The sequence below is a fragment of the Miscanthus floridulus genome, chromosome 3 (assembly GCF_019320115.1).
Source record: "Miscanthus floridulus cultivar M001 chromosome 3, ASM1932011v1, whole genome shotgun sequence".
NCBI lineage: Eukaryota > Viridiplantae > Streptophyta > Magnoliopsida > Poales > Poaceae > Miscanthus > Miscanthus floridulus.
In genome coordinates, this window is record NC_089582.1 from 90,812,158 (window position 1) to 90,821,893 (window position 9,736).

A 9,736-nucleotide genomic window follows, 5' to 3' on the forward strand; every position below is an offset into this window, starting at 1 on the left:
AGTGGTGAACGTCCAGGTGGCGAAGCAGGGTTATCCGCTGGGTTTGATGGACGATGACATCACCGATCTGATCGAGAGTTTTGAGCCGGCCACCAACGCCGTCTTATCAAAGGTGGACGTGGATGAGATCCTGCATGCCAACCTCGACCCTTGATCTGTGGGACATATCAGTAGTATTAGTAGTCATGAATAGGTTTGACCTGTGGGATGCCCTTGCAAATATGTGAACTCTTATTTGCATGTTGGTGTTTACTTTTGTTGAACTTTGTATTAGGCCTTGTTTGGATGCATGTGTATCCACATCAATCCTCATGTGTTTGAGTGGAATGAAATAGAATTTAGTTTAATTCCACTCCAATCCACTTCAGCACATGTGGATTGAGATGAATACATGCGCATTCAAACAAGGCCTTAGGTGGGTTAAACTCTGTTGAGCGTGGTGTAGCTTAGGTCCTTTGCTCATTTTGTATCTGGTTTGTTGCCCCTGTTGGTTGCTTTTCGCTGTAGATTTCTTTCTAGTTGTCTTTGATCTAATCTATAATATGCTAAACATTCATGAGTGCCTTTGATCTCTGTTGAAGCAAACTCGTGTCTTTGATAAAAATTTTTGAACTTGAAAGAACCATGCAGCGTGGAGTTTATCTAAACAAGTATAGAATATTATGTTTGCTTTTTCTTTTCTGTTGTTTTGTTTTAATTTTATTTGTTTCCTTTAGGGATTCAACGAAAGTACTTGTACAAAATAGGTTTTCATGTATAACATAAGATGTGTCTGGCCCGGTCAGATTTACGATGCTGGGTCTTTCTTGGGTGCGCAGTAAATTTGAATACCTATGTGGCTCCCTAAAGGAAACAAATCTAAAGAAGGTACATGTGACAACCATTACAATTTCAGCACTAGGAGCAAGTCTCGCACTTACAATTTGTTGAGAATGGTGTAGCTCAAGTCATTTGGTTTCTGTTTGTTTTTTTTGTTTTCTTGGTGTCTTTGTGAATCTTTGTTGAACTTGCAAGAACCTTACAACGAGGAGCAAGTCTCGTCTCAGTCTAATGCAGAGCAGAGGAGCCATTGGTGTTGAAATGTTATTGCACACGTAAGAAAGTCCGACCTCAAGTTTCGCCTCAGTCTAAGGTAGAGCAAAGGAGCCATTGGTGTTGAAATGTTATTGCACACATAAGAAAGTTTGACCTCTGTACATTTGAACGCGTCTGATAGTATTCTCCATAGTTTTCCTTGTCTTCCTATGATGCTTGTTACTGTGTCATTCATGATTTTAAGTTTGGCTAACTTAATAGTAGCATAGCCTAGTAGTACAATATGGCGGGTGCATTGTAGTGCTTTTGAAGTATCATTTTTGTGTATTTTGGAGTGCCCTCATCAGGATACCCAATACACCCATGACATTAGAAATCAATATAAGTATTGTACTATAGCTGAATTAACGGATGAAACGGCGATGGGAGCAACACATGTGCGCACCAAACAAAAAAATCAATTTGCAAACAAAACAAAGATGGCACACTAGTTTAGCTAAAATAATGACAACATCCATCATTGAGGAAATTAACATGTCCATAGACAATCAAACAATATTGGTCCATTTAAAATGCATGATAGAGAGATACATCAAATGCAGCTTTATTTATGTTGGCATTTCTTAGCATCACTCTTTACTAAGTTGTCATCCCTATCAATGATGCTAGAAATGCGTTGTTGGTAATTATTGAGAACACTTGTAAATTTATATATATATATATATATATATATGTGTATGTATATATATATATATATATATATATATATATATATATATATATATATATATATATAAAGTATCCGCAAGCGCATAGATAGTATACCATTGTAGCATTTCACCCGAAAGTATACCAGGTATCATTATTTATATTTCCAAGGAGGAGTGATGGAGTGGCAAAGAGATATTGACAAGTATGCATACTTATGACACGATCATTAACTCTCATGCTATAGCAGGGGTAAGTCAAATGATAAATAAATGATAAGTGTAAGGCATTGATAGTAATCCAGAGATAGAAATAGATACGCATAAATGTAGTATGGCTACGTAGGAGATTAGTTAAGAGCAAAAGATTCCTAAGTCATTCCTTATTTACTAAGTCTTTTGTACACCCAAGTATATACACTCTCATCTATAGCATAATTAACTCTGTATCTATGCATAAGGAGCATTACTAAGGAAGATCAAGAACAGCCCAAACTCTACTTGAACCTTGCTAGCTAGCCTATACTAAAACTTTGAAGAATTAGAGCTCTATTCTCTTCTCTTTGGAAACCCTAATTTCTGGTCTAATCTTGACTTATGGTAGATCTCCATGTGGGAGGAGGCAGAGGTTGGTATATATAGGCCAGAGCGTCAATTCTAAGCCCTCAGATCAAACCAACTTGAATAAACAGTGGAGATGCAATCTGTCGGGTTCATAAACCTAGGGTCCCTCATGGACCTGCTTCCTAGCAGAAAGCTCGGCCCAGCAGACGACGTTGCAAACGACGCGTAACTCCTGGGCTGGCCCAAATACCTAATGACAGGCCAGAAGGGTGACCCAGTCTTCGACTGGAAGGCCTAGCCAAGGAGGAACAACGCTCGCTTCCGACTCTGGCCTGCCTCTCTGAACGGAAGGCCTGGCCAAGGAGGAACGACGCTCGCTTCCCACTCCGGCCCGCCTCTCTGACCGAAAGGCCTAGCCAAGGAGAGGATGATGCTCGCTTCCAACTCTGGCCCACCTCTCTGACCAGATGGCCTAGCCAAAGAGGAATGGCACTCGCTTCTGACCCTAGCCCGCCTCTCCAACCAGAAGGCCTAGCCAAAGAGAGGACGATGCTTGCTTGCGACTCTAGCCCACCACTCCGACTAGAAGGCCTAGCCAAGGAGAGAATGATGCTCGCTTTCGACTCTAGCCTGCCTCTTCGACCAGGGGAACATCGAACCTCTGCTTACAACTCTTTTCCAACCGGGACAGTCGGAGCCAACTGGGAAACAATCGAATGGGGACGCCCACTCAGCAAGGACCTAGAGAAACAGGCGGAGCAAGTAAGACAGTGTGCTCAAGTCAACCACAATACCAAGGGCCATACCGTACACACCTGCAGGGTTGTACTGTCAAACCAATCAGAAGGGTGCTCTGCAACCTTCCAGACATATCAGAAGATGAATAGTGTTGTGGGTGCCAACATTTGTCCTATAGTATGGTAGGCACCGACATTTTGGTAGGCATCAACATTGGCCATACCAGAAGATCACGATGGAGCCCACCACATGCATCTAGGCGTCAATAGTATTGCGGGCGCCGACAAACCACCTTGTACCCAATGGCATGTGCAACAATACTAGGTAGCACACACACTCTCTCTCTCTTGTAAAGCCATCCCCTTCATCTATAAAAGGGGATGCGCTCTCTCCAAAAGAGGAGGATCAATTCACAAAAATGATTACAAGGAACAACAGACAGTTGATTCCGATTCTCTCTACTTGGCTCTAGAACTCTAAAGCCAGACAGAGCATATGCTCAAACACTTAGCGCAGCTCCCATCACTCTTGGCCCTTTGGTCCGGAGTTTGACCGGACCTCTGATACTCCCCATCTTATTCTCTCTTGTTTGTAACCCCGTAGCAAACTTCGAGCACCTAGGCTCAGGAATAAAGTCACCGACTGACTTGAACTGGACGTAGGTCATGTTGCCTGAACCGGTATAAAGCCTATGTCATTGAGTGTTAGGCCACATCCGATCACAACATACGGCAAAACAACAAATATTTACTAGTTGGTCACTTTTCGCACCGACACAATCCTTAAGGCGGTGGAGAACCGACTTTTGAAGGAGGGCTAACAGGTGGGCCCTAGGGGTCGGCTGGCCTGCTGGCGATGCCTCAGCCTCTGCTTCGGTGTGGTATCTTCTCGAGTCTTATGGAACCTTCTGGGTAGTTTTTGTTGTGGATAAGCGCAATTTACTTTGACTATTTGATCCTCCTTGACAGTTTTCTCGATAAACCCTGCTGAAAGCACAGATTCACCAAAACTCATGGAAATTGTCAGTTTAAACCCCTAAGTCTATGTTGGTGATCATTTTTATGCATTTATTCATGTTATGTTGACAGTTTATGATGGATGGTAACTAAAATCAACAAACTCCCCCAAGCTTAACCTTTGTTTGTCCCTAAGCAATGCCAAACTTAGCAATGAAACGGGAGTTTAAGATCTTTGAAAACATTGTAGCAACTCCTCAAAAGTACACATGCATTCAAACAAGAATTCTCCTCTAGATTAGAACAAACTGATCTGACCTTCCAACTTACCCATATTACCTTCAATCATGGGGCTTGTAGCCTTCACTTGGTTCTTGAGTAATTGAAAGACAAAACAATCAGGTCAAGCACTATGTCTCATGCTCTTTATTCGACCATTATTCTAGAGTTTTTGCAAGTTTTCAAAATAAAACTCAGAGTTTCCATTGTATGACACTCTCAGTCTCTCAAAATATGTGATATTTGTGGATCCTCACCGAGGCAAAATAATGTTATGCCTTTCTACCTATAACTAAGGCTTATGTGGAGCTCATAGGAATGATGATAATATGAAAGAGCATACTTGCAATACATATATTGTAAAGTCAAACCTTGGATCCAAAGAGAGTTTTCATACAATCAAATCAAGATGTGCATGTGTATGGAATGTGGTGGATATATATGGTGGCTAGCCTAATTCTACTATGCTCCTTGAAAAGATATCTCTCTTTTGAAATTTAAAAACATTTACAAGAAAACATGGGCTATCTTATTCATCTTATCATTTTTTTAGGCGAGCATCTAGGTACCCATTGTTTTAATATCTTGGACACTTGTCCATTTTTTAATTCTTTTTTCTTTTTCTCTCTTTTTTCTTTTTATATGAATAATTTTTGCAAGCCCATGCCTCTTTTCTGCAATAAAAGTTTTGAGAGATATTAACAAGAACTTGGAGTATTTATTTGGTGAATGAAACCTGTCAAGGATATTTTTGGTGTTTACCCCCAATGTAGGAGTAAAACATTTTTTTGGGTGGATCTGAATGGAATGCATGTTTTTGCGCCTACCCCTAGTGTAGGAATAGTGCATATGTGGTGGTGTGTACGTGATCTTGATTTTAAGAGCATGACGAACCTCTCATATGGATCAGCAAAGCTTGACCAAACTCAATGCAAAACAAGTAGCATATGTAAGAGGAAGTTTTCCTAGCCTAAATATAATTATGTTTGACTCTAGTAGAAATTCAAGCTTTGTCATACAGGAACTCATCATGTTGCCTTTTTATGTTTTTCAAAAGAAATCTCTAGAATTTAGTTTTACTTGGAACAAGACAAATAGAGCTCAGACCTTCTCATATCATATTCGTCAATTACATAGACTTAGATCAAGCATTTGCTACCCACGAGTTTCAAGTTCAAAGCCAATTCTCATTTCAAAACAGTCATATCCAAAACTCGAGAGAATTCAAGGCTGAAAACTAGGTACTTGAAAGGAATTATAACAAAGCAACTATTCATCATTTTCATTGTGAATTATCATCTTCAAGTTCTTTTTATTTATTCAACTCTAAAAAACAGAAAATTAAAGCAAATTTTATACACACTCTTTTTATTTGGTTTTCATTTTTTTTAGATCACACCTTACCAATATATATATAAGACAAAGACACATTTTTATTTTGTTTTTGGGTTAGGCATTTTTTATTAATTATAAGACAAACTCAAAAATAAATAAAGAAAAAGGAACAGGAAAAAAATACTAGAAAAGAACACTTACCTTGGATACTGGGGGATCATCCTCCCCCAGGCTGGGTGTTGCTATAGTTCTTCAGAATGGCGGGTCAAAGTTAAGCTTTTCGAATAAATAGTACCAATTCTCATTCTCCTGCTGCTGGTGTTGCTGGATGTTGGTGAGGCGATCTCCTACTTCTGCTTGCCACTGTGAGTGCTAGTGAAGCGTGTTCTGAATGTCGTGCTGCATCTCTTCAATGTTTGTCAACCTGGTGTCGAGGCGGGAGTGCTCCATCTGTTGGTCATGATAGCCCATTGGCTGATCATGATAGCCACGGGCAAAGGACATACGTCCTCCCTAGTGGCCGCTTGAAACTTCTTCATAGGGCTATTGTTGATAGTAGTCAAAGTTGCCATACTACCATTGCTCACTTGAGCCCTATTGCCAGGAGCTCTCTGTGTGCTGAGGAGCGGACTGCTCCCAACTAGCATGCTCGGGCTGATATATGCGGAAAGATACCGGCTGATCCTAGCCTGCATAGCTGGTGAAAGCCAGTCCCTTCGGAATTGAGTCATCGCCGTAGTACCAAGGCTGCGGGTTGTGAGTAATTCTCGCAGAAGCACTTCTGCGAGGTGCTGCTTCCTTAATCTGTAAATCAAATACAAAAGAATTCACCGCATACAAACCGAGGTTCTGGTCTGGTAATGGAATCTCAGTTGTATACCCCAAATACATCATAATAAGTTGACCATTATTGTTCTTTTTTAGTATGTGAGCCTGGACAAAATATTCATAATCGATGTACCAGCGGTCAAAGTCTTCAATATAAGCAATAGAAGCATTTTCCAAAAGACCCAAATTTTGGGCGATGCGGGTGACCAAAGAGGTACAACTGACATCTCCGTTGAGTTCAAAAACTTCTTTCCATTGTTTCATCATGAGTTTAACAGGTGAAACCTTTCTTCTCTTAACCATGGCATAAAGTAACTTGAGTTCATCAATCCTTATGGTGCGAAAATCATTTCAAGGAAATAAAGAAAATCCCAACCATTTATGCATAAAGCGTAGGGTAGGGTGATGAATATCACTAGTGTGAGGACAGTGACAAGTAAGTTCTTTGGATATTTCTTTCCAGAAATTTGTCCTATCAAAATCTTGCAAAGCAGAATCTATGTCAACTACGCATTGTGCATTGAATCCTAGAAGCTCACTAAACTATTTCCAGGGATAGAAAAATCTTTCCCAAATAGGCTAAATGTGACTTCAGAATCAGTGCTTTGCATAGTGCATAAAAATTCTACTATCAAAAGCTTAGACCCCAGCTCATCAATATGCCAAACATTTTCCCACCCAACAGTTATAAATATGATTTCAAATTTGAGATCCATACCTATTGCATGCAGAAGAGCTAGGTCATAGACAGAAGTGTGAATGAACCTCTAGGTCTTTAGCTGCTTGTAGGCCTCTTTCTCTGTCTTGTTCCAAAACTTGAGATGCTTCTCTTCTAGGAGAATGTTCCTGTCAGCTGATGATGACCTAGGCAACACTCTGATAGCGGGAGATTTAACGTCGATCTGCATGTCGGTTTTTTCTTTGGAAGAAGTGCTTCTCGTCGAATGGAACGATGCCACACGCTTGAGCTTCCCTAAATACTTACTCATCTTCCTTCAAAATAAGCTGATAACACAACTCGTGGAACAGATTAGGTAAATAAAATGTTAGCGGTTAGCCGTCTAGAAGTTAGTCATCCGAGGGTTAGTTGTTTAAAGGTTAGTCATCCTTAATTGCCTAATGGATTTTCTAATCAAGATTTTGGTAGAACTTTCACCCTAATCTTTTTTATTTCCCTCTTAATTTTAACGTCACTTCCACTCTTAATAATGACCTAAGTGGAGATGGAGGTGGAGGTGATGGTGGAGATAGGAGTGAAGGGTGGTGGTTGAGTGGGTCCCATATGATTCATGTATTTCTACTGTATACTTATGTATATATATACAATGCAAAAATATTTTATAATACTATGAAATATAAGAAGGCAAATGAATAGTATTTTTAAATTTTTACGCCTCCACGGTAAATATTCCTTATGTTTTTTTACTTCGTAAAATTTATTTACATGTGGCTCGAATTTTATAGTGTCATGTTGAGAATTTTTATTTTATTTTTCTAATGCAAGTATTGAAAAGTAAATATGCCAATGCAATGTAAAAAGTAAATATAAATAACTACCGAATTTACCTCCTGGCGAGGGTTTGGAATTTTAAGTCCGCCAAACCAGACTTCTCAAGTCTTTTTTATTCTTTGAGTGCATCATTTGGCTCAAGAGATGGAGACCTTGACGGTTGCACTTGTTTCTCACGCCACTCCAAATCTGAGCATTGTTCTGGTCTTGGCTTGAAGGCAAATCGCTCTTCCTTCCCATTGATATGGAATTTAATTTCTTTGGCTCCGACATCAATGTGTGCATTTGTAGTGCGTGGGAAAGGTCTTCCAAGTATGAGGGTGTCTTCATGTCTTCCAGCATGTCAAGTACTACAAAATCTACTAGAACAAATAAGTTTCTTATTTTTACCAGAATATTCTCAGTGATTCCTATAGGGTAGCAGACCGATTGGTCAGCTAATTGCAGGCACATCGATGTAGGCGTGAGCGTTGAAAAATTGAGCTTGTCGAAAACCTTTTTGGGCTTGACACTGATGCTTGCTCCAAGATCGCATAGCGCATTCTCAAAATTCTAGTTTCCGACCGAACAGCCAATAGCTGGACATCCTAGATCCTTCTTCTTGATAAGTGATGTATTTAGGATGGTGGCACTACACTCCTCTGTTAACTTGACTACCTCAGTGGTGGATAGTGGTCTTTTGTTGTTCAGAATATCTTGGAGATACTTCGCGTAGGTGGGTACCTGAATGGCATCTAGTAGAGTAATATTGATATATACTTTTTGAATTACCTCTACAAACTTACCAAACTGCTCATCCATTTTGGCTTTTTGATTTCTGCATGGAAAAGGTAGGAAAGTGGTGTCATGATAATCTTGCATCATTTCTTGTGCTTATGGCTCAACTTCATCATCCTTCTTCTCCTCTTGTACTGTTGCTAGAGTCTTACTTGTCCTTGTTTGATATGGAGGATCACAAGTAGACATGCCACCTCTTGTGGTTATGGCATTGACCTTTTTAGTAGCAAAAGGCAGAGAAGCAGCCAACTGGCTCTTGAGATTCTATCTTTTTATTATAGCTAAGTTGATCTTTTATAGTAGAAGAAAAACTATCGATTTTAGTGTTTATATTTTCTAGGACCTTGTCATTAAAAGCAAGCTTTTTAGAAATATTCTCCTTAATCCTAGCTTGTTCTAAGATCAAGTCTCTCAAGGATGGTTGCTTAGGATTAGAGAAATAATTACCTGGGTACTTACCTTGGGAATTTGAGCATTGTTGTTGTTGATTCCATCCTTGTCTTTGTTGTTGTGGAGCAAAATTGTTGTTGATAATATTTGCATCTTCTTGAGATTCACGGAATTCAACCCCCAAATATTCTCCACATACATTTTGAGAATTAAAAACATCTTGTATGGCCTAACGATCCTTCTTGTAATTAGCTCGCTGTTCAAGCCAATTCAATAAGACGTCCATCTTGGTTGACATTGCACACACCTCTTCTGGTACTTCTTTGCTCTTATTGCATGATTGGATATTGCATTGAGACCAGCCTTGATTAGAGGCTATCTTCTCCATGAGAGTTTTAGCTTTTCCAAGGGTGAGTGACATAAATGATCCTCCAACAGTTGCATCAAGTTGTTCATGAGCTTTCTGAGTTAATCCATGATAAAAGCTTTGGATGAGCAACCAATCTTCCATCCCATGATGAGGACAATCTGAAATGTATTCTTGAAAACATTCCCATGCTTCTAGAATGGTTTCTCCTTTCTACTATTGGAAGTTGGAAATATTTCCTCTTAAGGCA

The 9,736-nt window shown here is 39.7% G+C and overlaps 1 non-coding gene across 1 annotated transcript; it reads left to right on the plus strand.

Annotated features, from left to right (window-relative positions):
• Positions 1 to 9,628: 9,628 nt before the first annotated feature.
• Positions 9,629 to 9,736, plus strand: LOC136547820 (small nucleolar RNA R71). Its single transcript, XR_010781769.1, has one exon. It is a non-coding gene; the product is annotated as a small nucleolar RNA R71 (small nucleolar RNA).